Raw genomic sequence first — 26,826 nt, forward strand, 5'->3', positions numbered from 1 at the left:
AGGGAGCAGCAAACTTAATTCCTGTATTTTAAATACGCCTTGCCGCTACAGAAGTGTCCTTAGAAGAAAAATATCTTCTATGATAGTGGTACAGTCCATCACACTCCTCCTATAGCCTTTCAAAGAGAAAAAAAACTGACAACAAAGTATGTCTATGTGTGGTAATCAACCAGGTCTTACAAACATTCTTAAACCCTTCCACCTCCTTTCATTGCAAATGATTTGTACATGTTAGAAGGTTAATTTTGGCTTCTGATATTATGGTGGATTAAGAGTCCTGAAATCTTTGTAGAAGTACAAAGATGAAAGAAAGGGCAGTGTAATCATGGCCAAGAGAAGGCAAATGTTAGACTATCTGCTTGGATTGAATGGAGCAAAACCTAGGCAACTCCTAGAGCAGAACCTGCTTCATCCTTCAGACTGGGGTTTCTGAAGATCTGTACATTTGAACTTTCAAAGTGACTAAAGTAAAGGAGTTTTCCCTTTTTACCACATAATTCCCACTGATCAATACTAACAGAGAGCCTAATTCCAACCAGGATTCAATCACTGTCTCTCAGGCATCCGAGCAGTGGATTTCATGACTTCAGAAAGCCATCTTCACCACTGGAGAACTCAATGCTCTGAGGTTTACTGGCAGAGTCTCACACTGGGTAATGTTAGATGTTGATAAATAATGTCCTATGGAATTCTACTATTGATAAATTCTACTATGGAACTGCGATGTGTCTTGAAAAAAATCTTCTATGATAGTGGTACAGTCCAGCACAGCCTTTAAAAGAGAAAAAAAAAACAAGGTAAGTCTGTGGTGTAATCAACTAGGTCTTGCAAACATACTTAACCTCTTCCAGCTACCAACATTACAAATGCTGTTTACACATTAGATGGTTATTTTTGGCTTCTGATATTATGGTGGATGAAGAGCCCTGGAATCTTTGTAGAAGGACAAAAGACAGAAAGAAAGGGCAGTGTAACCATGGCCAAGAGAAGGGAAATGTTGGGGAGAGCTTTTTCATACACTTTTTATCATTGTTTTTCCAACCCAACAAAGATCAACATATATGAGCAGGCGTCCTGTGCCAAATCCAATCTGCCTTCCTTCCAAGCATACAGGAATGTGAGTGAATTAAGTATTGACATATGAAAATACACAAAAATATGCAATCACACTGTAGTGTGCTCTCTGAAGGCACCAGTTCTGTAGGGTTTGGGCATTTACTGGGACAATTATTAATTGTAGCAGTAAATCACAAAATTGATTCTTTTGATGGCTTTAGAATCCAACCATGCGACATAACTCAAACAACGCACACACACAGGTACTAATACACAAGGATACATTTATTAATACATAGAATATGCATATAAACCTAACAGATCTTATCGAGAGGGTTATCAGAATACAAAAGGTATATATTCAGTCAGTTACAAAGTGTTACACATATCAAAAGGACATACGTTCAATATATCATTCATTTAGACCGTTTTGTAAATGAACTTGGTTATAACTTCTACATTAGATACTCAAAACAAGTACATAACTCTTAGGAATTAAATTGATATCAACTGGTTGGGATAACAATTGAATTCTCGAGCAGTAATGCAGTGAAGTTGAATACTCATCCAATCTCTGGGGATTCAGATCTCCTGCGGACTCAAAGAAACAGTTGCAGGCTGTTGCTGTCCAATCCGCGCTCTCTGGCTCGGTGCCAGGCTGTGCTGTGCGGCTTGCGACGGTGCGCTGCTGATGCTCACTTACCGGCTATTTAGTGTTGGCTTTAACTAGCAAAGTTTGCTCACAGGAGAAAAGATGACTGTGGGTCCCAGCAAGTCAGGAAGAAGACCGGTTTGTTCCTGATGAAGCGCTAGTTCTGAATAGTGATTCAGCTGTCCACAGTTCCAACCTGTTCACGAGGCCTGCTACTGGTGCTAACCTCGGGTGGATCCTCTGGTTACTCTCTGGCAACCTCCGCTCTAGACTCTTAGAACAAAGGAAAGTTCTGGCACTCGGACACACTGGCCGTTCCGTGGTTGTCCGGGCTGAGTCTCAGGATGGTCAGGAGGCACGCTGTGAGAATGTCTTGCCTTTGGGAGCCTTCTGCTCCTGGGCTGTCCTGCCCTGGAATTCTCCTTTGAATTCCCTTTAGAAAAGTCCACAGAATTCTCCTGAATCTTACTACAGGCTCTCTGTGTTGCCTGTTTTTACCTGGAGGAACTTCAGCTCGTTGATTGGCTGAAAGTTCCATGGGCATCAGAGTCCCACGTGGGTTACTCGGCCCTACCAGTTCCTGATTGGTTGATCAAGGTGAGATATGAGTCATTTACTCCTAACACCTAGGAATGCAGTCCAGATGTCCATCTGGCACTCCCTGGACAGATAGGCGCCAATGGATGACCATTGATCATGATAGCCAGGCTTAGCTAAGTGCATCCCCCTTTGGGAGCTGTCCTAGGAAACCTTATCAAAGGAAACCTTAAATCAGCCTGCATGAATAGTTTCTCTGTGGCTGCACCACAGAGATGAACAGAGAGATGACCATTTGGGAAAGCTCAGAACACTTAATTCTTTCTTATTAATAAGCCTCGCCGCTACAACACATATGCAGTTTGAGCAAACATAAGACAATAACCAAGTACCACAAACTACCAGGCATCTAGTATCATTAGCAGTTCAGGTGGGGAGCTGCGTCACCATGTGTAGGCTGCAAAGGAACAAGATATAGGTCTATTCCAAGCTTAAAAGAAAAGAAAGAAAACAAAACATTTCAGCCGTGGAGCCCTCACACCTGAAGAAGGCTCAACGGCTGAAACGTTGTGTTTTCTTTCTTCTCTTTTCATCTAGTGTCATTAGCCTTTTAACAGTTCCTGTCAAAATAATATAGAAATGGATAACATTCTAGAGAGAGTTTGAAATACCAAGGTACAATTTAAAACATATCTCTTCCACTACAACCACAATATTTTGGAGAGATCGTTGAACCTCACTGTTCTGACAAGTCCGTTAGCCTCCGTCCTGCTTCAGCAATGAATGTGGCGGTGCACATTCTGAGGGAGATGAGGTCAATCAGGTGGCAGGAAAACCACGCTATGCTTTTTTTTGAGATCCTGAAAAGGACAGAAGGGCCATGTATATGTGTGCATCTGGATATGTAATTGCAGGTGGCGTAGCAAATTCTGCTGAAGCCCCACTGCCTGGTGTGGACAGTAGCTGTGCATGTTGCAGCAGAGTTGTGCATGTGAGATCAAGGGGGCATGTCATCTGTTTCAGCACTTCACTCCCTTCAGTAGCACATGATTCCCTGAGTTCTTTGGATGACCTGTGGACCGATCTTTCACGATGAAGAATTCCTTAAGAAGAATAGATCTTGGCCCACCATCCCAATGCCTCCGTCTCAAAACAGCAACCTCCCACTGCACTTAGTCTGCAAGGCAGTCCTTTCAAGTGCGATGACAACGCCGGGACCTTCGTTGCCTATTGTACGAGCTGAACTTTTGTGCTCATCAATTCAACGCTCTTTCCATCAACTCATCTTGTCTTTTGACGCTTCGTGTTTTGCGCTCCTTTGACTATCGGCATATCGGGTGACTGCAAACACTGAAGTTCTTGCTTACGGAGTGTGGAACATTGTTTCGAAATGATCGCTGTTCTGTCATGTTGACCCCGAGTGAATCTTTCTTTGGCAACATGGGCAGGCCGACAGCAGCACGAGCGAAAGTAATAGCAAATTTCTTGACTTATTTCTGAATGTGAATGTTCTTTAGGAAAGGGATGCGGCGATGCTTCTCCCCCGTGTAAAGGTCACGCATTCCAGATGTGGTTATGAGTGAACAGTTGCCGCAAGTGTTTGAAAAGAGCAAGAGAGGAAGCAGCCCTGCCCCGTGTGAGGATCAAACTCAGGCCCTTCAGATGACGAGACTGACGCACTACCAATTACGCCAACAAGCCCAGCTGCAGTACACACACTGGAAAGTTTGCCTCACATGGATTTCAGTCGCCCGTTCCCTAATCTTTAGACGCCCTCTGCTGAATGTTGCATTTGCCTTTTGATCTCACCGATACATTTTTGGTCTGTTTCTGTTGCGAGTCCGTCTTTCAGATCTCACCTAGCACAAGTCTCTCTGGCTGAAGTGGCCTCTCTGCTTCAGCATCGTGCCCTCACTCAGCCATTAAAAATGTCACTCGGACTTCTGACATGCTGACATGAAATGTCAAGAGAGAGTGGCGGAGACGCTTAAGCCAGAGAGAAGATGAAAAGGGGCGTGGCTGCGAAATGCGTGACAGCTCTCCATGCAAGGCGTGACCATAGGCTAAAGGACACCTTTCGGCACATCAAGCTCTAGGCACACACCTGGAGAATGTGGGAATTGATCTTGCTACCTCTCACATGCAAAGCAAGTGCTGTACCATACAAGCCAACCCCCCTCGCTAGGGCTTATGCCTCGGCGTCACCTAGTGCCGCTTGTTCCCCTCTTACCGGGCACAGTTCACTGCCCTTCGTCTGCAAGGCAGTCGTGTAATTGCGGCTTTCTTGACTTATTGATGAAGGTCTGACTGGACGAGCGAATGGCGCCTTTCCCTCATCCTCAAGCTCGCTGACAGATTGAAACGGAAAGTGCTGCTGTGGCTCGTTGGTCGGACGAGCCCTTGTGTGCTCTTTTCCTCCTCTTCCACAAGACTGGGAACTGATATCCACATCACTTCGCAGCGTCTGCTTATGGCAAACGATGGAATGTGACTAATGACTGAACGAGCCTGGTGAATTCTCATCACGTGGCACAATGAGAGCGTGCAGTCAGCTGTCCAAGGCGGCAACCTCATTGCTCGTTCAAAAGAACACGTACTGAAAACTCATCACCACTATGTCGTAGATGAGCACCGCGATCGCTTGTTGTCATGCGTCCTTACTTGGGAAATGCAGAAGCAAAAACTGCCCTCTCTCAGCCACCGAAACGTGTGCGGCTCGCCTTGCGCTTTCTGCGCCTCGCATATTTGTGGAGCTGTCTGCTCTTCTTTCTGTTGAAGTAATCAAGTTACGGGGCGTCCTGCAGCCTATGATGTTCTCACTGAGAGCTTTCAAGATTTGAAGGAAAACTACGAGCTTGATGGCTCAGGTCGAACGAATGTGATTGTTAAGCAATCGATGATCAAAAGCACGTCTTCTAACAATTCGTGAGAGTATTATCAGCACTGTTTTCACTCGGATATACTTTTCACTTGCTAAGCTGACAAATTGGATGAGAAAATGGCGGAGACGCACTCAGTGCAGACTGAGGTTGGGAAGGAGGTGTGGCCCTTCAACGCTTGACAACTGAAGGACATTCTCTCCGCAACGGAGGAGCACCTGTCAGAAGTCGCAGAGGCTAAATGAGAGCACCGGGCTTCCGGAGATCCAAACTCAGACCTGGAGGATGCGGGCATCGATCCCGCTACCTCTCGCATGCTAAGCGAGCGCTCTACCATTTGAGCTAATCCCCCTTGCTTCATGCTTCTCGGCATCATGTCTTACCACCTCTGCCCCTCTTACCGGGCACCGCCCACTGCCCTTGGTCTGCAAGGCAGTCCTTTCAAGTACGATGACGACGCTGGGATCTTCGTTGCCTATTGTACGAGCTGAACTTTTGTGCTCTTTCCATCAACTCATCTTGTCATCTTACAGTCTGGGTAATTGGAGACTGCACTGTTCTGCTTCCTAAGGTCATATACGGGTTTTTCGCATGAAGCCGTATTGAACAGTATTTCTCGCATTGTGAACATGTGCACACAGCGGTCCCCCGGGTTCCAGTTAGTGCGTAATTATGCATCGATGAAAAACGAAATTAGCTCACTAAAAGTTTGATGTAGAGAATGTGGAAATTTCCACAAGTTGTGGTCTTTAAAATGCATTTGGTTTGAAGACGTTCTGTGCTTCCATTGTGAAGATATGGACAAAACAATATTTGAGCGTGGTAAAAAAAAGTCATAAAAATGACAAAGTGAAGGCTGAGAAAGCATTCACAATGCATTTTATACACAAAGCAAGTGTTTTTGTAACTCGCGAAAGAGATTTCGCGAAAGCACTACAGGCGTGCCAAAATCATTTTCGAACTTCAAGCTAACTTTACCCCGGTCTTAGAGAAAGGACTGCCTTTCACTTCTCTGTGTTTTCTTTCACAGCACTGTGCACTTTTTCATTTCTCTCGCTTTCAGAGCCTCTGCACAGCACATGACTCGACATCAGGAAGCACATTGAAGTGAAAGCAGAAAGCGCTGCGACATGCACTGTGCAGATCCCGCCACACTAAGAGGTGAGTGGGTCTGTTCGATCACAGCGCTAGGCGAATCCCCAAACAGTGTGCGTGGCAACAAAAAAAGCTGCTCTGTTTTGAACTGGGGACGTTCCACGTGTGAGGCTAACGTGATAACCACTACACTATGGAAACAGTGGGAAATTGTGCCCAGTGGCCCAGTGCTGAGCTTCGCCAATGCTATTCAGGGGCTATTCAGGGGCCAATGCTATTCGATGTGAATTGAATGTTATTCAACTCTCCAATGCTATTCAGGGGTGGAAAAGGGTGGAGCCGTGTGTGTCTTTTTTTCAACGACACCCCCATCTAAGAGCCGGAAGTACAGGCCTTCCTCCCGCAGGTCCACAAAGATGTTATTTTTTAAGAAGATCCTGCGAAAGTCGGCCATCCGCCTTTCAGCCCTGCAGTAGGCCAGGCTGAGAGAGAAGCAGTCCTTCACCCTGGCAATGTACAGCCTGACAAGGTCTGGCTTCAGGCCATTGTAAATCATGAGGTTCCTCCTCTCCCAGACAGCTGTCCTCGTTAGGCTGAGGAGGAGGTTCACTAAAATGGCGTTAACCCCCCCCCTCAGACCCGCGGTACCCAAAGAGGAACAGCTCTTTCCAGGGCACCCCGTCAAGAACAACTCCTCGAACAGAGCGAAACAGGCCATCCAGCAGATCCGTCAAGTACGCCCTGGCTCGAGCTGGGGGAAGATCTTACCCCAGAACACCTCTGAGACCGGCACTCTGAAGCGTTTCGCCACCATCAGCCTGTAGAACATGCTGGTGGTGCACCCCAGGAGGTCCACCCCACGGTCCCCCCACTTCACCCTCAGCTCCGGCCAGGCCGGGCCTGCTGCCCCGTCTTGTAGATGGAGCTTCTCCAGCCAACTGTCCGGGAGACCGAGTTTGAGCTGCTCGTAATCCTAACGGATCTTACTGACAGGCAGCTCGTCATCGACCTCTCGGACAGCGTCGACAATAGCCTGGGTGGGCAGAAATCCGTCCTTTACTTCATAAAGAAGATCCTTGACCTTGGATATGCCAGCCTCGTAGAGCTGCCTGTTCCATCGAGACACCAGCAGGGGGTTGAGGAACAGAGGCTGTTCCAGAAGCTGGGCCCGGGTCTCCGGCGTGTAGGAGACATGCTGGGACATGAACTACCCCCTCGCCAGCAGGACCTCCCTGTAAAAGGAGGGCAGATGTTTTATCAACCCCGGAGTCAGCCTCACCAGGCCTGCACCACCTCTAAAATGGCCGAGATCTCCGCCACCTCTGCCAACGTCAGTCTGGTGTCGTCAGCATATTGGTAGATCAACGAGGTGGAGGTGCCCCCAGGCAAGGTCACTGGAAAGAAGCTCGTGAGGGAACCATTCACCATGACACAGCTCACGATCCCCTTGTACACGAGCCTCACCCAGGAGATGAAGGCCTCGCCGAAGCCAAAGCTCTTCAAGACCTCAAACAGGAAGGAATGCTCCACCCTGTCGAAGGCCTTCTCCTGGTCCAGTTTCAGGACGTATCCACCCCTCGGCTGCTCCCGCATAAGGTCCACAACATCTCTGATGGAGCACACCGTGTCCGCGATGTCTCTCCACTTGACGCAGTAGGTCTGCGAAGGCGACAGGATCCTGGGCAGAACCTTCCCGAGCCTGAGGGAGAGAACACGAGTTAGTATCTTATAGTCCGTGTTCAACAGGCTGATCGGGCGAAAGTTTTTCAAAAGGGAGGGATCCCCCTGCTTTTTGTAGACAAGAGAGATCACCCCCCTTCTCATAGATGGGGTCAGAGCGCTGGTCCTGGCAATCTCCTGGAACACCTCCAGAAGGAGGGGCCCCAGGGACTGCTGAAAGTGTCTGTAGAGCTTGGAGGAGAGCCCGTCCCACCCAGGGCTCTTGTTAGGAGACGAGCCCCGAAGTGCTTCAAGCACTTCCTCCAAGCTCAGCGCACTGTCACAGAGCTCACGATCGCTCTGTGACAGGCGGGTACTCACCCACCCCTTCGGACCAGAACAAGGAGCTATAAAAAGAAAACACCTCATTCCTAACGGCCTCGGGGGCAGAGAGCCGCACACCGTCCTCTCCCACCAGCTCCTCGATGAAGGAGCTGCGCTGCCTCTCCTGCGAAGAAGAACCTCGTGCTCTTCTCGCCCTTGGCAAGATACTGGGCTCTGCTGCGCACCCTGGTTCCTCTCCACTTCTCCTCCTCCAGGGCTTCCAGCTCACCCCTCAGCTCCAGCAAGAGCTCGCAGCCCCCGCCGTGATCTGCCAGGAGCCCGAGCTCTGAGGCGATCCGAGCCCGAAGCTCTCTCTCCCGCCTGGCCTTCTCCCGCCCCTGGGACAGGCCATACGAGATACTGAACTCTTTGATGCCGTACTTGAGATTATCCCACCTGACCAGCTTTTCTGACCTATACAGGGGGCACTGCAGCTGCTGCCGGATTAGGTCTTCTATGCCCTGACAGAATGAAGCCTCCCCCAGGAGCGCGTTATTAAAGCACCAGGGGCCGGGGCCCCGGTCCTCCTGTGCCCCTGCTACAGAGAAGTGAAGCACAGCATGGTCGCTCAGGGTCGTGAACACATAGCGCATCCGGCTCAGGCACGGGAAGAGACTCATGTGCCCCAGCAACAGGTCGATCCGGCTCTGTCTCAAGACACCTTCAACGACCTGCCGCCGAAAAAAGTCCTTCCGCGCACCATAAGCCTGACACCACGCATCCACGAACCCGTGAGCCTCAGCACTGCGCTCCAGGAAGCTGCCAGCAGCGCTGCTCTTAAAGATCATCCCAACCGCGACATCGAGCGCACTCAGTGCACAGTTAAAATCTCAGACGACCAGCCCTGGCTGCCTGAAGAAGGAGAGCCGCTCAGCTTCCCCATTGGGGGCATAGATGTTGCTCAGCAGCACGGACTGTCCCAGAAACCCGAGACAGACCTTCAGGAGCCGGCCGCCCGTGTCGTGGTGCAGGAGCCTTACACTCTCGTACACTCCCCTCCTCACCAGCACGGCCACCCCCCTCCTGCACAGCTCCCAGTAAAACAGCTCCCAGTCCCACTGTGCTCGCACCTTCGGGACACACTCCTCGTTCCAGAAGGTCTCCTGGAGGCAGACAACATCCGTCCACCCCAGCAGAGCTAACACTGCCCCCAGCTTCGCTCTGTCCCTCAGCCCGTTGGCATTTAAAGAGGCGAAAGATGCCATCACGTATATGGCCGGGAAAGAGTGAAGTTAATTCTCCGGCCCGCACAACAGTTTCCCCGCCCTTTCTGCCACATTCTCATTGCCAACACTTGCTGCTTCCTCCCCACCTCCTGTCTCCGCCACCGTAGAGACATCAGGGATGGGTCTGCGGACAACTCTTGAACTGGGATTGAGGTTGGGCTGAGGCCTGACGTGGTGCCACTGGATCCCAGCCTTCGAGGGCCCAGGCGGTTGTACCCCGGCTCGCACACTCCCCTCCCCCTCCTCCCTGTCCTCCCTCTCCACCCCATCCATCTCCACCACCTCCCCTTCCCCCTCCATCTCCCTCTCCATGCTCTGTAATTCCCCCTCCTCCGTCCCTGCCCCATCCATCTCAAGACACCCATCCTCCATTCCTTCTTCAGGTTTGTTAGGTTTGTTAGAGCAACGGGGCGCCCCCGCTGGTGGAGATGCTGGCTGGTCCCCGGCTCCTTTCTGCTGCGCTGTACCCAGGATTGGAGGGTCCTCCTCTGCTTCTCCCCCATCACCGGCTGGGGCGTTGCTGGCTCACAAGGGTCCTAGGGCGCCGCTGCTGGCAACTCTCCATGCTCACCTGCAGCGGCCACTCGTAGTCCATCTTCAACCCCCTCCGCGTTGTGGGCAGCTGCTCCTGCGGCGGCTGGATCTTCCGGCTCCGGCTCGCAGTGCAGCTCATGAGCACGTGGAGGCAGTCCGGGCACTTGGCAGCGGTGCAGTTCCTGGCGCGGTGGCCGGGCTGTCTGCACTCATAGCAGAGGAACTCAGGGCAGTCCTTGGCGATGTGCCCCGAGTCCAGGCAGACATGACACACCCTTTGTTGCTGGTCGTGGAGGACCCTGAAGTACTGCTCCCCCTCTGCCGTGGCGAAGCGGGTGCTGTATGGCAACGAGGCAACATGCTCGGGAAAGCGAATCCAAACAAACCTCGTGCCATCAGCAATGGTGGTCCCAGGGTAGTGGCGCATCCTGATGACCGAAATCACTCTCACCCCCCAGCTACTCAGCTTCTTCTTGATAGTCTCGTCTGAGATATATGCCGGGAGGTGAAGGAAGGACACCACTACCTCCTTCCGCTCCAATCAGCGGCAGTAGCAGGGTGTGCCCTGCACATCCAGCCCCACAGCCACCGCGTCCCCATGATCTTTTGAGTCCAGAGTCAGTTCAAACTCTTTTGGCGTCCGGGGGCGGCAAGCAAAAAGAGAGCCCTCCCCACAGACGCCGTGCACCGCTGCGATAATAGCACCCGCAGATGGTTTCTCCATGCCGCTTACATCCACCACAACAGTATGCGCCCTTGCAAAAACCCGCCAGGGGGGTCGGTCTGAATTCCTCATCCTTCTCTTTCTTACACCACTCTCCTCCTCCACTACAATAACATTCTCTGCCTCCATGATTTTTCCTACCATTAAAACACAAACAGGACTCAGAAAGCAACAAAAAAGCAACAACAAAAAACCAAAAGCCTCTCCCCTCCCCAAACAGCGCTAGGCTGAAGGGGAGGGCTTCAAAATCAACCAAAAACACCAAGAAACCACAAAAATTCACAAAAAACAAAGTCTTACTTGAGACAAACAAATCCTTCTTCCTGCTCTCACGCTGACCACGCCCCCTGTGACATCAGAGGGCCTGCTCAAGGGGGTGTGGCCGTAAGCGAGAGCAAGGCTCAATGGCACCTTTCTTATAGAGAGGACAGCTCCGTCACCTCTTTTACAATACTGCTTTTTTCCCTTGCGTTTTTCTCTTCTTCCCACGTTCTCTCTCTCCACTGCCTTCGTCCCCGCTCTATTTCACTTCAGCCTTTCACTCTTGCTTCCTTCCAATGAGGACGGAGCTGCGGGAGAAAGGGCGCTATAGAGGATCTCTGTGGAGAGCTGCTACTGTGCTTTGACATCTGAGCTCTGTGGAAAACGATCTCAATACAATTCTGAAAAACGCGACTCCCAGAACGCCAGCCGAACAAGTCTCCACAGCTGAAGCGCTGTGTCTCTTTTCAGCTGGCGATAAACCTTTCCTCGTTCCTATGCGGACTTGTAAAACTGTTCATGATCAGAATAAAAAACGCTCACACTAATACACAAGCACCCGTGTTTCGCCAAAGCTGACAAATAAACAGACAGAAAAGCCGCACTGCACGTGTGAACAGGGGAATGAGCGAGCGAGCGGGGATAGGGCGCCTCCTGCGCTTAAAAGCTTACAGCACCTGGTATTCCCAGGCAGTCTCCCATCCAAGTACTAACCAGGCCTGTCCCTGCTTAGCTTCCGAGATCAGAAAAGATCAGGCGTGCTCAAGGGGGTGTGGCCATAAGCGAGAGCAGGTTTCAATGGCACCTTTCTTATAGAGAGGACAGCTCCGTCACCTCTTTTACGACGCTGCTTTTATTCCCGTGCGTTTTTCTCTTCTTCCCACGTTCTCTCTCTTCACTGCCTTCGTCCCCGCTCTATTTCACTTCAGTCTTTCACTTGTAACGGCAATGCTTGTTAATAAGACATAATTAAGTGTTGCTGTGCTTTTCCAACTGAGGCCCCATCTCTCTGTTCATCTCTGTGGTGCAGCCACAGAGAAACTATTCATGCAGGCTGATTTAAATATGTTTTCTTTTGTTAAGGGACAGCTCCCAAATGGGGATGCACTTAGCTAAGCCTGGCTATCATGATCAATGGTCATCCATTGACGCCTATCTGTCTAGGGTGTGCCAGATGGACATCTGGACTGCATTCCTAAGTGTCAGGAGTAAGTGACTCATATCTTACCTTGATTAACCAACGTGGGACTCTCATGCCCATGGAACTTTCAGCCAATGAATGAGCTGAAGTTCCTCCAGGTAAAAACAGGCAACACAGAGGGCCTGAGTGACTATTTCGTGGACTTTTCTAAAGGGAATTCAAAGGAGAATTCCAGGGCAGGACGGCCCAGGAGCAGAAGGCTCCCAAGGGCAGGACATTCTCGCAGCGCGCCTCCTGACCATCCTGAGACTCAGCCCTGACAACCACGGAACGGCCAGTGTGTCTGAGTGCCAAAACTTTCCTTTGTTCTAAGAGTCGAGAGTGGAGGTTGCCAGAGAGTAACCAGAGGATCCACCCGAGGTTAGCATCAGCAGAAAGCCCCATGAACAGGTCGGAACTGTGGACAGCTGAATCACTATTCAGAACTAGCGCTTCATCAGGAATGAACCGGTCTTCTTCCTAACCTGCTGGGACCCACAGTCATCTTTTCTCCTGTGCACAAACATTGCTAGTTAAAGCCAACACTAACTAGCCGGTCAGTGAGCATCAGCAGCGCACCGTCGCAAGCTGCACAGCACAGCCTGGCACGGAGCCAGAGAGCCTGCAGGAGATCTGAATCCCTAGAGATTGGATGAGTATTCAACTTCAATGCATTACAGCTCGAGAATTCAATTGTTATCCCAACCAGTTGATATCAATTTAATTCCTAAGAGTTATGTACTTGTTTTGAGTATCTAATGTAGAAGTTGTAACCAAGTTCAATTACGAAACAGTCTAAATGAATGATATACTGAACGTATGTCCTCTTGATATATGTAACACTTCGTAACTGATTGAATATATATCTTTTGTATTCTGATAACCCTCTCGATAAGATCTGTTAGGTTTACATGCATATTCTATGTATTAATAAATGTATCCTCGTGTATTAGTACCTGTGTGTGTGTGCGTTGTTTGAGTTATATCACATGGTTGGATTCTAAAGCCATCAAAAGAATCATTTTGTGATTTACAGCTACAATTAATAATTGTCCCAGTAAATACCCAAACCCTACAGAACTGGTGCCTTCAGAGAGCACACTACACTCCGGTGTTTGATCGGTGTGTGGCAGGCGCACGTCGCGAGCTTGTGTAGTGATCTGCTGGTCTGGTGTTATGCAAATGAGGCCGAATTGCGTCCCGGGACATGCTGCGAATGCGCAATGGCGACTCTAGATGTGTAGGAAACGGCACGCTCGTTTTCTCGTTTTGCCCACACTTTTGAGTGTTAGTGTGGCGTGTGAGTGTGCGGAAGAGTGGGCACAGCAGGAGGCGGTGGCATGCAGGGCGAAGGAGCTGGCCTAGGCTGCGAGATTTGTGCTGTGGGTGCGGGCCTGCAGGGGCTTGTACAACTCATACTTACCTGGTAGGGGAGATACCTTGATCAAGAAGGAGGTTCACCCAGGGTGAGGCTCGACCATTACACTCCGGCTGTGCTGACCCCTGCGAATTTGCAGATGTAGAGGCAGCTTCGATATTTGTTTTACAAACAGCTTTTTTTATATGTATGAGTCACACACATGCCATAGCAACAAAACATCTCTAGAGATGAGGTTATAGATCACTTTTCTTGGAAGTGTTAAATATCCATTGAAATGAAAATCTAATTTCCGAAGCATCCAAAGTATGGGAGCCTCCTGGGAATCCATATGAAGTATCTAACTTTAAACATTTTAAGAATAAAAAGGAGGAAATTGAAATAGAAATCAAATAAGTAAATTGATTCTTAAAATGTAGAGAGCTTTAGGAAAATATATAACAAGAATGTAACTGCTGTGCTACGTGCAGATTTTTAGAAGACAGTACGTCAACAAAGTACGCACTGTCTAGGTTACTTTTAGAAGACAGTGTATCAAAACACTATGTATTGTCTGGGTCATTAGATCAGCCGAAGGTAACTGATAAGCTTTGCAAAAAATATATTGGTGCTTCTTTTTATTCGTTTTTGTGATGTAATCTGTTTTTGTCTAAGGAAAGGGGAAGTATTAGAAATGACAAAATGCTGAACTTTCCCTTACACTGCAACATCTTATAAAAATCCTGTGCGGCTTGTAATGAGTTGAGTCTCTGATGTACTTTGCAGAGTGGCAACAGGGCTCCCAATATTGCAAAATTGAAATAAAGAGCTTACTCAGGTGAGAACTCTCTCTTGTGGCTTCCTTGATAGTTATATTTCCATGACAATTTGGGGGCTTGTACAGGATCACAAACCTGAGCGCGGACGGCTGATGAAACTTCATCCGGACCCGGACAATTTTAGCAAATTGGAAGAACCTCGGGGGATAAACTTTTTATCCTTCGAGATACGCATCTGGAAAATTCACAGCAGTCTGACATCAGTAAGTGATCTTATGTTGCAGAGAAATGGGAGGCTGGTGAGGCTGATAATTAGGGGCCCATAACTATGAAGGATCTTTGTAAGTGGTCAGAATGGACAGGGGAAAGTGGAATTAGGAAAAGAAGTTTCCTGAAGATGAGATGACAGGGATAAAATAGAAATGTTAAGGGAAAACTTAGAAGAGAATGAGAAGAAAGGAAAGAAAGTGAATTGGAAAACTGGGAAAGAGGAATCACAGAAATGATGGGAAGCTTCAAAAAAGACTAGTCTTGAAACTAAAGAACAGCAAGCTGCAGCTAAAGTCATGGCCATGCGTACTAAAAAGAAAAAGTCTCCACCAAAATTAGAAAGTGGCCCGGAGCCAAAGCCTTTTTACTTGTTCGTGAAATGCCAATGTGCACTTTTACAGGTCCAGAAGGAACTCCAGCATATGTACATTGACCTTGGTCTCCTAGTGAATTATTTGCATTAGTCAAGTCTTTTCCTAAATTGCCTGATGATCGTAAAGAATTTTAAAGAAAGGTAAGCCTTGTTCTTGATTGTCTTAAGGCTAATTACAGTGACATAACCTTGTTGCTAGATCATATTGTTCCTAAAGGTTTACAACGTCCTCTAAAAAGGAGGAGGCAGATTGGTGGATACATGACCCAAATGATGAAGAAGTATCCATCTAAATTAAACCACACGGACATGGAGAGGAAAAGTTAGGCGGCCGCTTCTAAAAAGAGGTAAGGACTCCTCTTTTCTAAAAAGTCGCTTGTCCTCTCCATGTTGCTGTGGTGGGTGCAGGGTTTTTCTGAAGCTGAAGTAACTAGAACTGTACTCGCAGAAGAGCCGAAAATGGTAACTGTGAGTTTAAAGCCAGGATCTGGAACCTGGTCCGTGTTCCTGTATTGTGATAGTTCGTCAGTTTGTCTCGACTGGGGTATTCCGCGTGGCGCGTGGGAGACGTGAAAATGGTTTGGTGTGAAGGAAAACAAATTAGATTAATGCAAAGAAATATGGACTGTCAGACGGAATTTAGGCTGAACAGGAATGTAGAAAAGTGTATGAACATTGGGATAAAAATAAACAGATAAGGGTTTTATTTTAGAGGAATATTTGAGAATTCAACAGAATATCATAGATGAGACGCAAAAATCCCTGACGGAAAAGCTAAAAGCAATGGCTGAATGAAACGAAGTTATATATGTAGAAAAAGAAAAAGCAAAAGAAGAAATAGAACGCCTTAAGAGAGAATCTGGGAGAAGGGTGGGAATTAGTGTGGAGATTTTTGAAAGAGCATTACCCACCGAAAACTGATTGGAAAAAAGTAACAGCATGTTAGCAAAGGAAAGTGAGGATGTTTTAGATTTTACAGAAAGGTTTATAACTTTATGGATAGTATTCTTGGGATTAGCTGATGAAAAGGAAGTGAATGAATATACTTCCACAGTAATAAAACAAATTTACTTGAGTGGGTTAAAACCTGATGTTGCCAAGAATGTACAACTGTGCTTTCCTGATATTACGGAGAGCGGAGACAGATTTGATTTAATAACTCGCGAAGCATGCATGCAGAAGTGCTAGCGCTGCAAATGGGAGGTAAAAAGACTCCCAAGGAGGAGAGAAAGGAGCTGCCAGTTTGTCACAATTATTGTGCGACTTTATTATACCAAGATATAAGACCCCTTCAAGAAAATAATGAGGACTGGGATAAATCTCCTGATTGGGCATATCCAGATGGGGGGTGAGTTAACTAGCCCTGGGGGAAAGGGGGGCAAGACAAAACTACTAATAAGCTGGTGTGCAGTTACTAAAACAAAGGGTGTTTTTTGGAGAAATTGTAAGAAAGAGGCTTGATTTCACAATTAAAGAACACGTCAGAAGCTGAAACGAGAGCCGTGTGTGAACTAATAGATTTAATCTAGTAAGCCCCTTTGTAGCCTTCATAAATTTATCTCAGGATTTAAATAAAAGCGAAATAATCTTACAGTGTGCAGTAACTGGAGCACAGCTGTCCTGTTTTTAGACTATAACTGCATAAAGATGTGATATAAAGTTTTCTAACGGGTAACAGGAGGCTACAGGAGAAGGGGTGCAAGGGTTGCGTTTAAAGCAGATACAAGCTGTCACAGTATGCTTGGGAAAAGATGTACAGTTTCAACTACTGATGTGGGTGGGGGACACCCCAGACCTATTGAGCTGGGATGCCCTGCAGCATTTACAAGGAATTACTGTATGAAATAGAATTTATGTGAACTATCTCAATAGAGTTATGTGATATTGTGATTGTTTTACCTAATGAGGGAATCCATAAGGCCGGGCTACTCCAAGTATTGGATCTAAAGAGGAAAAAAAGGAGTATAAAACCAACTACATGATAAAACCAGGGTGAATGCCTTCTCAGAACGAGCTTGTCTAGTGACGTATTGGTTTAAGGGGGGTAGTGCAGTCTAAAGACAAAATTGCCTTGACCCCTGCAGCAGAAACCGTTTTTGATGTTTTGAAACAAGCTTTCTTGCAGACACTGGCCCTGGACTGTATTCCCTCAGACGGATCATCTGTATGTAATCTGTCTGTAAGTGAAAGAAATGGGTTGTGAGCCGTTGTGCTGGTGCAGGAGCATGGAGATAGGCATCGTCTGGTGGGTTATTATTATTCAGGACCCCTTGATGCGGTGGCCAAGGGGCCGTGTTTATGTGTTGTGCAGGCTACCTGCCTGGCTGTATAAACTGTGGATAATCTGGTGTAGGACTAGCAGACCGAATGAAAATATTTAATTGAAACTTGTAAATATGCTAAATGGAAAATTATAGCAATTTATATAGACTGTATATATACATTTGGTGTATGCCACAATTTTGGATGGCAGTGAAGGAATAGGGATTTCCCCAACATGGCAGGGACTCTAGTCAAGAATGCTGGGTTTGTCTCTGAACTGTTAGAAGCTTTGCAGCTACTGACTGAAGTAGCTGTGGTAAAGTGTAAATCACATAATAAAGAAATGTTTCCAGTAACTCGAGGGAACAACTTTGCAGATGTAGCTGTCAGGTGCACAGTCCTGGTAGAACAGGAGTCTGAGACCCCTGTGAGACCTCTGTTGGTGAAAAGGGGACAGCTACAGGATATTCAGGCTGAGGCCTCTAAAGCAGAGAAAAGGACATGGTTAGAAAAGAGTGTGGTGCTGCCAGCACACTGGACGCTCTGCATGCCCTCACAGCCTAATGCCCTTTGTAGCTCGACTATCTGTCGGACACCTGGGTGTGAGTCAAATGGTGTGCTGGTTACCCAAACCTGGGTGGGGACTGTGTTTGAAGCAGTAGCCACTTATGTGGTATCTCAATGTGATGCTTATCAAAGGAACTCAACTACAGTTCAGGTGCAGGTGCTACAGCTCAAAAGGCCTGCTCCTGAGAAACCTTTATGCAGTAACAAATGTTTACAACCTTGGCTCTTATAATCTGTTTTCCCAGTGGGTTGCTATCACTGCCTCTGTGTCTACCAAACACTTGATGATGGAGATAAGCCCTTGGTGGGCACTGCCCTACTGCATGTATTATGATCAAGGGACAGGCTGTGGCTGGATTATTCGGGGTGAGATGGACTGAGATCACCCTCAGTCTGCTGGAACAGTGGAATGAAGGAACAGAAAAGATTGACTAGACATCAGACTGAAGGAACACCATGGGATGCGGGTTGGATCAAACAGAACTGTGTAATAGAGCCTGTTTGATATCATCACAGGCCAATCAATGAAACTTCCTGGAGGGATGAATTTGGCTAATGGATTGTTGAATTTGCTAATTCTCTATTGTAGTATTGTAGGTTGTTAATTGAAGTGGTGCACGGGGCTGGTGAACAGGTGCTGGACACTTGGAGACCTCCAGTAGAGGGAAGACACGACCTGATACCTGGCGAGTGGGTGTGGGTGAGGAAGATATACCCTGCCAGATGTTGCAACCCTGCTGGGAAGGACCATATCAAGTGCAACTGACTACCGACTCTGCCATCTGAGTGACAGGATGAGATCGCTGGATCTACGCATTGCACTGACACCGAACCACTGCACCAGAGACTGAGTGAACATTATTATATTGTCACTGTTTCTGTGTTTGTTGAGCTTCCTGAGGGGGGGGTGACAGTGTACCTGTTAAGTGTAAGGAGTTTTACTTTTATAAATGGGGATATGGAATCAATACTTTATCAGTCAGCCACAAATAATAATCAGAGCTCCTGTTGGGATTGTATTGCTATAAAAGATGCTCATGGGAGTAATCCCCTTTGATAGAGGTGATTATTAAGGTTTATTGGCATGGGTAAATAGCCCTGCTTTTAGTCTGAGTGTAACTCAGATGTATTAGAATGGAAATAACTGTATGCTCCTCGCTATAATCACAGTTTTAGGCCATTCTCTATTAGGGTGATAGACAGCTGTTTAGGTGAGCAAAGACTAAACAGTACTTGTATTCTAGACAATTATTAGCAAATTCATGATTTAGCAAAGCACATCTATGATGAAGAAAAATATATATCATAATTATAATCCAGATGATTGGGGCATTGGTGCATGGCTACAGTCTGTGCTAGGAACCTGGAGAGGGTCTCTGGTTCAATACATATTTGTGTGTCTGGTATTATTCGTTATAATCATACTGTTAATATCCTGCTTGAAAAACATGTGGACTAAAGCTGCTGCTTCTGTGCTAATTGTATGCCCTGAAGGGATCATGAAGGTCAAAAAATGATTTCATGGGAAAGGTTCTCTTATCTAGTGGCAGAACCTGATGGGTAAAACAATATAGTTTTAAGGGGGGAGTGATTCCCCTAGATGCACATTATTATTATGATTTGTTTGTTCATAATAAGATGTTTTGCAGGAACGGGCCAATGAGAAACTTTACAACTTCAGCTAGAATTGTTCTGCAAAATGGCACAGCTGAGGCAGTGGAACAATGTGTAGATTTTTCTAAGAGTTATTACTTCAGGAAATAGAAGTGGTGTTCACTCAGGTGGAGGGGGCCGTACCAAGGCTGCTGACCACTGCGACTGCTGTGAAAGTCACGGAAAGGGTGCCCTGAATTCATGCTTCCCACTGTAAAAAGGTCACAAACGAACTGAGCAAAGTGCAGGAGTGATGTCTCCACAGGGATAGATGGGGATCACATGCTTGGGACTGATGTGCCCAGCCTTTTTCCTTTTTATGTGGAAGCCTGTCACCACCCAGAAAGAGGAAGAATCTAAAGGCGAAGCCTCTTTGTATACAAATTGGCTGAATGAAACTGATAATGAGGGGGATATGAGTAATTTGTGGTATAAACTTATAAATCATACTGTAAAGTTAAAGAAATTTAATGCATCTTGTTATGTATGTGCTTTAATGCCTCATTCTACAGCCTCACCCATTTCTCTCCTGGTTAGAATCACTGTTTGGGCCAGGGGGAATGTTTTTCTTTAAGTTACTAACACCGATTATAGTAGCTGTGATACTTGTCTTCCTGTTTTTGTGTTGCTGTACGACATATATTATTCCAATGCTTTGAAATATGGTAATGAATATGTTTGCGCATCAGTATGTTCTGATAAGAACGCAAGATTCTGAAGTATGGGAGCCTCCTGGGAGTCCATATTGTAACGCCCTCGCCTGGTGGTGAGGAGGAAGCGCCCCTAGGCGCTTGAAGTACCACTGGGCATGCTGGGAGTGGTAGCCGGGGAGAGTCTGAGGGTCAGCATGATGACCAGCGGCTGACCCTACCTGTGTAAATAATGTCCTAGTAATTCTAGTGCCCTGTGTAGTCCTGTAAAAGTATAGTGTGTTGTTAGGTAATTACCACCCTAAATAAGTGTACGTGTTCCGTCAGTCTCCTCATGTGTGTGTAGATCCTGTGTTTGGTTTTGTGTGGTTGTAAATGAATAAAGCTAATGCTTGTTTGTTAATCACGTCTCCACTCGTCCTTGTTCTGAAAAGAACCTGCAAACGCTACATTGGTGTCAGAAGCGGGCAGAATGGACAACTTGTGGCAGACACTACCTGATTCTGTTAAGTGCCGGCTGATGCTGGAAGAAACAGAACCCATCGGCAGCGCACATAGGGAGCCTGAGCAACTCCTGGGTGCGACAGGTGGCCACAGCCCTTACCAGGGCTATTCAATAGTGGTTTTGCCGGTAGAATTGGGGCGACTGGCCGCTACTCCTGGTCAGCGGCCACCCCAGATAGAGGATACTCTCCCTGCCGGAGCCGATCAGCGATTCCCACACCCATCGGCGCGGGTGCGAGGCGAATACACGGCGCTGGCGGCGGCTCTCCAGCTGCGTTTCGGTGTAGAGGAGGCGCCGGACTTGATGCGGGAGAGGCTGGCCCTGCGGCGGTGCCAACCAGGAGAGCGACTGGGCCCGGTTGCCGCTGATGTCGCGTTCCTTGCCCGCCGAGGATACCCAACTTTCCCCCTGGAGGCGCAGCGGGAGATGGCTCTCCAGGCTTTTCTCAAGGCCCTCTCACCCGAGGAGCTGCGGCGCCACGTGCAGCTGGCCGCGCCAACATCGCTGGAGCAGGCCTTGACCCTTGCTACACGGGCTGAGGCCGTGTTCGGGGTGACTGGAAGTGCCAGCAGACGCAGTGCGCCCTGCCGGCTGACCGAGACGGCGACGGAGGAATCGAGCGAGGGGGAAGAGGAGCCAGCCCGGGCAGCGACCCCCGCGGAACAGCCCCGCACGCTGATTTGCAACCGCTGCGGGAAGAGAGGACACCGAGCCCGGTTCTGCCGGGCACCCGAACCTCGCACTCCTCGATCGGCGTAGGGAAACGGGAATGGGGCGACTCAGCGTGGGGAAGGCCGCCCCTCGAACACCTCAACCCCCGCTCCGGAGAGCGCTGTTAAGACCGGCGCCCCTCACGCCACCGTGGGGCGAGTCGGCTGTAGCCGGGGCCTGTACCTCCACTACAAAATCGAGGACCAACCCTGCCTGGCCCTACTCAACACCGGTTCATCGGTAACCCTACTCCGGCCGGGCGTCTTCCCCGACACCGAGGGCACCAACCCCCCAGGATGGGAGGCCTCCAGCTTGCTGCTTAGGACCGTGACGGGACAGCTCGCTGCAGTCCGGGGGAAACAGGTGCTTGCCTTCCGTCTAGATGCAGTGACGGTGCGCCACCCCTGCTACCTCGCACCCATCCAGGAGGACTGCATTCTGGGGCTGGACGTACTGCAGCGAGTGGGGGCCAGTTTGGACTTGAGTTGGTGTGGCAAGGGGAGCGACTTCACCTGGTGGAGGGCAGGCCCGGCGAAGGCCGAGGGACGCGGGCTTGCCGGAGCCGGGAGAAAAAGAGGCAGTGGCGGCGGCGGCGGCAGTCGCCGGGGCAGACCAGGCCTGTGAGCCGGGAAGCGAGCGTGTTGGATCCTGCTCCCGAGTCAGCCGGGGGGCCAGACAAGGCGGCGGCGGCGGGAGCCGAGCGTTGCGTGGAAGCGAGGCGCGCCGTTGAGGATCTCTACCAGCGGAGCTGCGAGGGCCTCGATCAGGACCAGCGGCAGCGGCTCCAGGCGCTACTCGCCCAGAACGAGGATCTCTTTGCGGCGATAGATGAGGACTGCACCCGCACTGCCCTGGTCCAACACGAGATCAACACCGGCGACGCTCGGCCCATCCGCATCCCACCGGGACGCATGGTTCACGCCAAGCGGACCGCCGCCGAGGAAAAGATCCGGGAGATGGCCGCAGCGGGGATGATTGAGCCCTCCGCGAGCCCGTGGTCGGCGCCAGCTGTAGTGGTAAAAAAAAAAGACGGCTCGTGGAGGTTCTGCGTCAACTACCGCAAGCTGAACGAGGTCACCCGGAAAGATTCCTACCCCCTGCCGAGGATAGATGACGCCCTAGACTACATCACCGGGTCGACCTGGTTCAGCTCCCTGGACCTCCGCTGCGGCTACTGGCAGGTACCGCTTGCTCCCGATGCTCGCCCGAAGACGGCCTTTTCTATCGGCCAGGGCCTCTGGCAGTTTACTGTCATGCCTTTTGGCCTGTGCAATGCCCCGGCGACGTTCGAGAGGCTGATGGAGAGGGTGCTGGCATCTGTCCCCCGGAACCAGTGTGTGCTGTATCTGGACGATCTGCTGGTTCATGCCCGGGGCTTCGACCAGGCCTTGACGAACCTCCAGGCGGTGCTGGCCTGCATCCGCCGTGCTGGCCTGAGGCTCAACCCCCGCAAGTGCGAGCTCCTGCGGCTGGAGGTGAGCTTCCTGGGACATGTTGTTGGACCGCGAGGGGTGGCTACGGACCCAGGTAAGGTCGCCGCAGTGAGGGACTGGCCGACTCCACGCACCGTCACGGAGCTCCGCAGCTTTCTGGGGTTGGCCTCGTACTACCGGAGGTTCGTCCGGGACTTTGCCAGCATCGCTGCCCCGCTGCACCGCCTCACCGACAAGAGCCGCCGTTTCGACTGGGACTCGGGCTGTGAGACTGCTTTCGGCCGGTTGCGTGAAGCTCTGGTGGGGGCCCCCGTGCTGGCCTACCCCGACCCGCGGTTGCCGTATGTTCTTGACACCGACGAAAGTGACTCGGGGGTGGGTGCGGTGTTGGCGCAGGAGGGGCCGGATGGGGAGCGTGTAGTGGCCTACTATAGTCGGGCTTTGACTAGGCCTGAGCGGAACTACTGCGTGACCCATCGCGAGCTGCTGGCGGTGATGGCGGCGGTCCACCACTTCAGGCCGTACCTGTTCGGGACCCGGTTCCAGCTGAGGACCGACCATGCGTCCCTCACCTTGCTGCTCCACTTTAAGGAGCCGGAGGGGAGATGGCGCGATGGATAGAGATCCTGCAGGAGTACGACTTCACTGTCGTGCACCGTGCGGGGTCTTGCCATCTCATTGCCGACGCTCTCTCGCGGCACCCCTGCGAGGCCGCGGAACGCCACCACTGCGCCCGGCGGGAGCAGCGTGAGGAGGCTGTCCGCACCGTGGCGGGGGTGAGCACCGCGGCCACGGCCCGGGAGGGGCCGCTGGTGGTGGGCCTGCCAGACCTGGCGCAACGTCAGGCAGCTGATCCTGACGTGGGGCCGGTGCTCCCCTGGAGGGCAGCTGGAGTGCGGCCTACGAGAGAGGAGCTCGCCCCGCACCCGAAGTCCGTCAAGGCCCTCTGCGCCCTGTGGGAGGCCTTGGCGGTAAAGGACGGGGTGCTGCGCCGGGGGTGGGGGGTACCCTCCAGTGGCGAGATACGGTGGCAGCTGGTGGTTCCTCGGTCACTCCGCAGGGCGGTGCTCCGAGCGGTGCACGGCCAGCCGGGCATGGGGCACTTCGGCGGTAAAAAAACCCTGCAGCGTCACCGAGGCCATTTTTATTGGGGTCTTTGCCACCGGGACGTGGAGCGGTACTGCCGAACGTGTGCGGTGTGCGTGGCGCAGAAGGGCCCCCCTCCAACAACACCAGGTGGGGGCTCCTATGGAGCGGGTGGGGGCGGACGTTTTGGGCCCGTTTCCACACACCGAGGCTGGGAACCGCTACGTCTTGGTGGCCATGGATTATTTTACGAAGTGGCCGGAGGCCTACGCCCCCCCGGACCAGAGTGCCCCCACGGTGGCCGATGCACTGCTGGAGGGGATGTTTGCCAGGCTGTGGGTGCCGGAGGAGTTACACAGTGACCAGGGGCGTAACTTCGAGTCCCAGGTCTTCGCCAGAGTGTGCCAGCGCCACGCGGACCACACCGCTGCATCCCCAGAGCGACGGGTTGGTGGAGCGGTTTAATCGGACGCTCGCCACCCAGCTGTTCACCCTGGTGTCCCGGCACCAACGGGACTGGGACTGCCACCTCCCCCTTGCGCTCTGGGCGTATAGGACCGTGGTCCAGGAATCCACCGGGTGCACCCCGGCCTCGCTCATGCTGGGCCAGGAAATGCGAACCCCGGTGGACCTGGTCTTCGGCCCGCTGCCTGAAAACGGGTCGGCACTGCCGGCTGGACCGGACTACGAGTGGGACCTGTGGCAGTGGATGCAGCGGGTACACAGCTTTGCACGGACCCACCTGACACAGGCGGGGGTCCGGCAGAAGCGGCACTACGACCTGCGCTGCAGGGGGCCTGCCTTCCAGCCCGGGGACTCGGTTTGGGTGTACAACCCGCGCCGCCGCAAAGGCCTCAGCCCTAAGCTGGCGCCGTCGTGGGAGGGGCCCGCTGAGGTACTCGGGGTGGTGGGCGAGGTCTGCTACCGTGTCCGGTTGCGAACACGGGGGAGAGTGGTGGTCCTGCACCGAGACCGCCTGGCCCCCTACCGGGCCCGGGAAGAGGAGCCGTGTGGTCAGGCTCTAGAGGAGCAGCCGGGGCTGGAGCCGGCCGATAGTGGGGCGTCCGTGGGTCGCCAGCCGTCACCGCAGCGCAGCGGCCGCTCACGCAGGGTTCCGCAGCAGTTAGCCGAATACAAGTACAGCTTGAGGGGGGTGTTCGATGTCGACGAGACGCCAGACGCTTCAGGTGGGGGCAGTGTAATGCCCTCGCCTGGTGGTAAGGAGGAAGCACCCCCAGGCGCTCGTAGTACCGCTGGGCATGCTGGGAGTGGTAGCCGGGGAGAGTCTGAGGGTCAGCACGATGACCAGCGGCTGACCCTACCTGTGTAAATAATGTCCTAATAGTTCGAGTGCCCTGTGTAGTCTTGTAAAAGTATAGTGTGTTGTTAGGTAATTACCACCCTAACGATGTGTACATGTTCCGTCAGTCTCCTCATGTGCATGTAGATCCTGTGTTTGGTTTTGTGTGGTTGTTAACGAATAAAGCTAATGCTTGTTTGTTAATCGCGTCTCCACTCGTCCTTTGTTCTGAAAAGAACCTATAAATGCTTCAATAATCTTTACTCAGCAGCTTATTAAAAACAGCTCCCGTGATGTTCAAACCAATTTTTTACACAGAACACTGACACAGCTTTGCGTTCTGAATTTCTTTTTCTCGTGTGTTAAATTTAATGTGGCACAATGCACTGGGATAGGGATATTCTGTTCACAAACCAATAGCGTTTAAACCACAGCACCCACAATGCTGCAAGTAAGTGTTTTGCACACTAAGCAGAGAGCGATGTCTTCCTCGTTAGTATAGTGGCGAGTATCCCCACCTGTCACGCGGGAGACCGGGGTACATCAGGACGGCCACAACGCAAAGTACTGACCCCTATGCGATCACGGCGAGTTACTGATACACACGTGGCAGGGCGGAAAAGGCTGTGCTCTCTTCGTGTGACATAATTCGGGAAAGTCCTGATGTTGCATTTCAACTGAGCCCCAGTATACATCGACCCTTCGACACTGAGTGACAACTCTCTTGCGTGTTTTCTCATATTTATTTAGTTTGCTTGCACAATGCCCGGTTGCGTGCTCTGGTCTAGCGGTTAGGATTCCTGGTTTTCACCCAGGCGCCCCGGGTTCGATTCCCGGTATGGGGACGTGTCGGTTTTGCCTCCTGCTTTCCAAAAGATCAGCACCGTGTACGAAGGAGCCGCATTAAAACTACTCGAACGTGCAAAACGTGCGAGAAGAGGGGGCGCTTGTTTCCAGCCGAAACTTCTCGCGTGTGAGACGAGCTGATCATCGCTGCAGGAGGTGGGAGGGTTACTCTGGTAGACAGGGCTGACCTTCGGCAATAGGATTTATACTCTCCAAGATGATATTTGCACTTTCTGGAGAGGCGATTTTCTCCACTTCAGTAGCCCGATTTCGTCGATTGCGTGGAGAGGGCTGTAGAATGTGGCGCCACCTTTCCTGCTCTGTCCATGACAGGCGTGCTGGTCTCTGGAGAGAGAGCACGGTCCATCAGCGCACTCCAATAAAGGCACTGAAAGCAGCTGAATCACACTGGGCTGCTGGACACATCTTACCACCTTTCCGTAGTGTAGTGGTTTTCACATTTGCCTCACACGTGAAAGGTACCCGGTTCAAAAACCGGGCGGGAACAGACTTCTTTTGTCGCCACGCACAAAAGGGGATTGGGGATTCGCCTAGCGCTGTGATCGAGCAGACCCACTCACCTCTTTGTGTGGCGGGATCTGCACAGTGCATGTCGCAGCGCATCCTGCTTTCAAATGACCAGCTCGGAATGACTTGCCTTTGACGCTTATCAAAGCGTTCTTTGTGCTTCGAACAGACCCACTCACCTCTTAGTGTGGCGGGATCTGCACAGTGCATGTCGCAGCGCTCCCTGCTTTCACTTCAATGTGCTTCCTGATGTCGAGTCGTGTGCCGTGCGGAGGCTCTGAAAGCGAGAGCAATGAAAAGGTGCACGACGCTGTGAAAG

The 26,826-nt window shown here is 50.7% G+C and overlaps 1 protein-coding gene, 1 non-coding gene and 2 pseudogenes across 2 annotated transcripts in view; 1 reads left to right on the plus strand and 3 right to left on the minus strand.

Annotated features, from left to right (window-relative positions):
* The window catches only part of LOC148666183 (antigen WC1.1-like), a 648,305-nt gene that overhangs the window by 62,982 nt on the left and 558,497 nt on the right, over positions 1 to 26,826 (minus strand). The gene's annotated exons all lie outside the window — the stretch shown is intronic.
* Positions 5,404 to 5,476, minus strand: trnaa-agc (transfer RNA alanine (anticodon AGC)). The gene has a single exon. It is a non-coding gene; the product is annotated as a tRNA-Ala (tRNA).
* On the minus strand, positions 11,673 to 11,791 carry LOC148666188 (5S ribosomal RNA; annotated as a pseudogene).
* Positions 13,603 to 13,746, plus strand: LOC148666189 (U1 spliceosomal RNA; annotated as a pseudogene).

The sequence above is a fragment of the Lepisosteus platostomus genome, chromosome 5 (genome assembly GCF_059453375.1).
Source record: "Lepisosteus platostomus isolate fLepPlt1 chromosome 5, fLepPlt1.hap1, whole genome shotgun sequence".
In the NCBI taxonomy this organism is placed as follows: domain Eukaryota; kingdom Metazoa; phylum Chordata; class Actinopteri; order Semionotiformes; family Lepisosteidae; genus Lepisosteus; species Lepisosteus platostomus.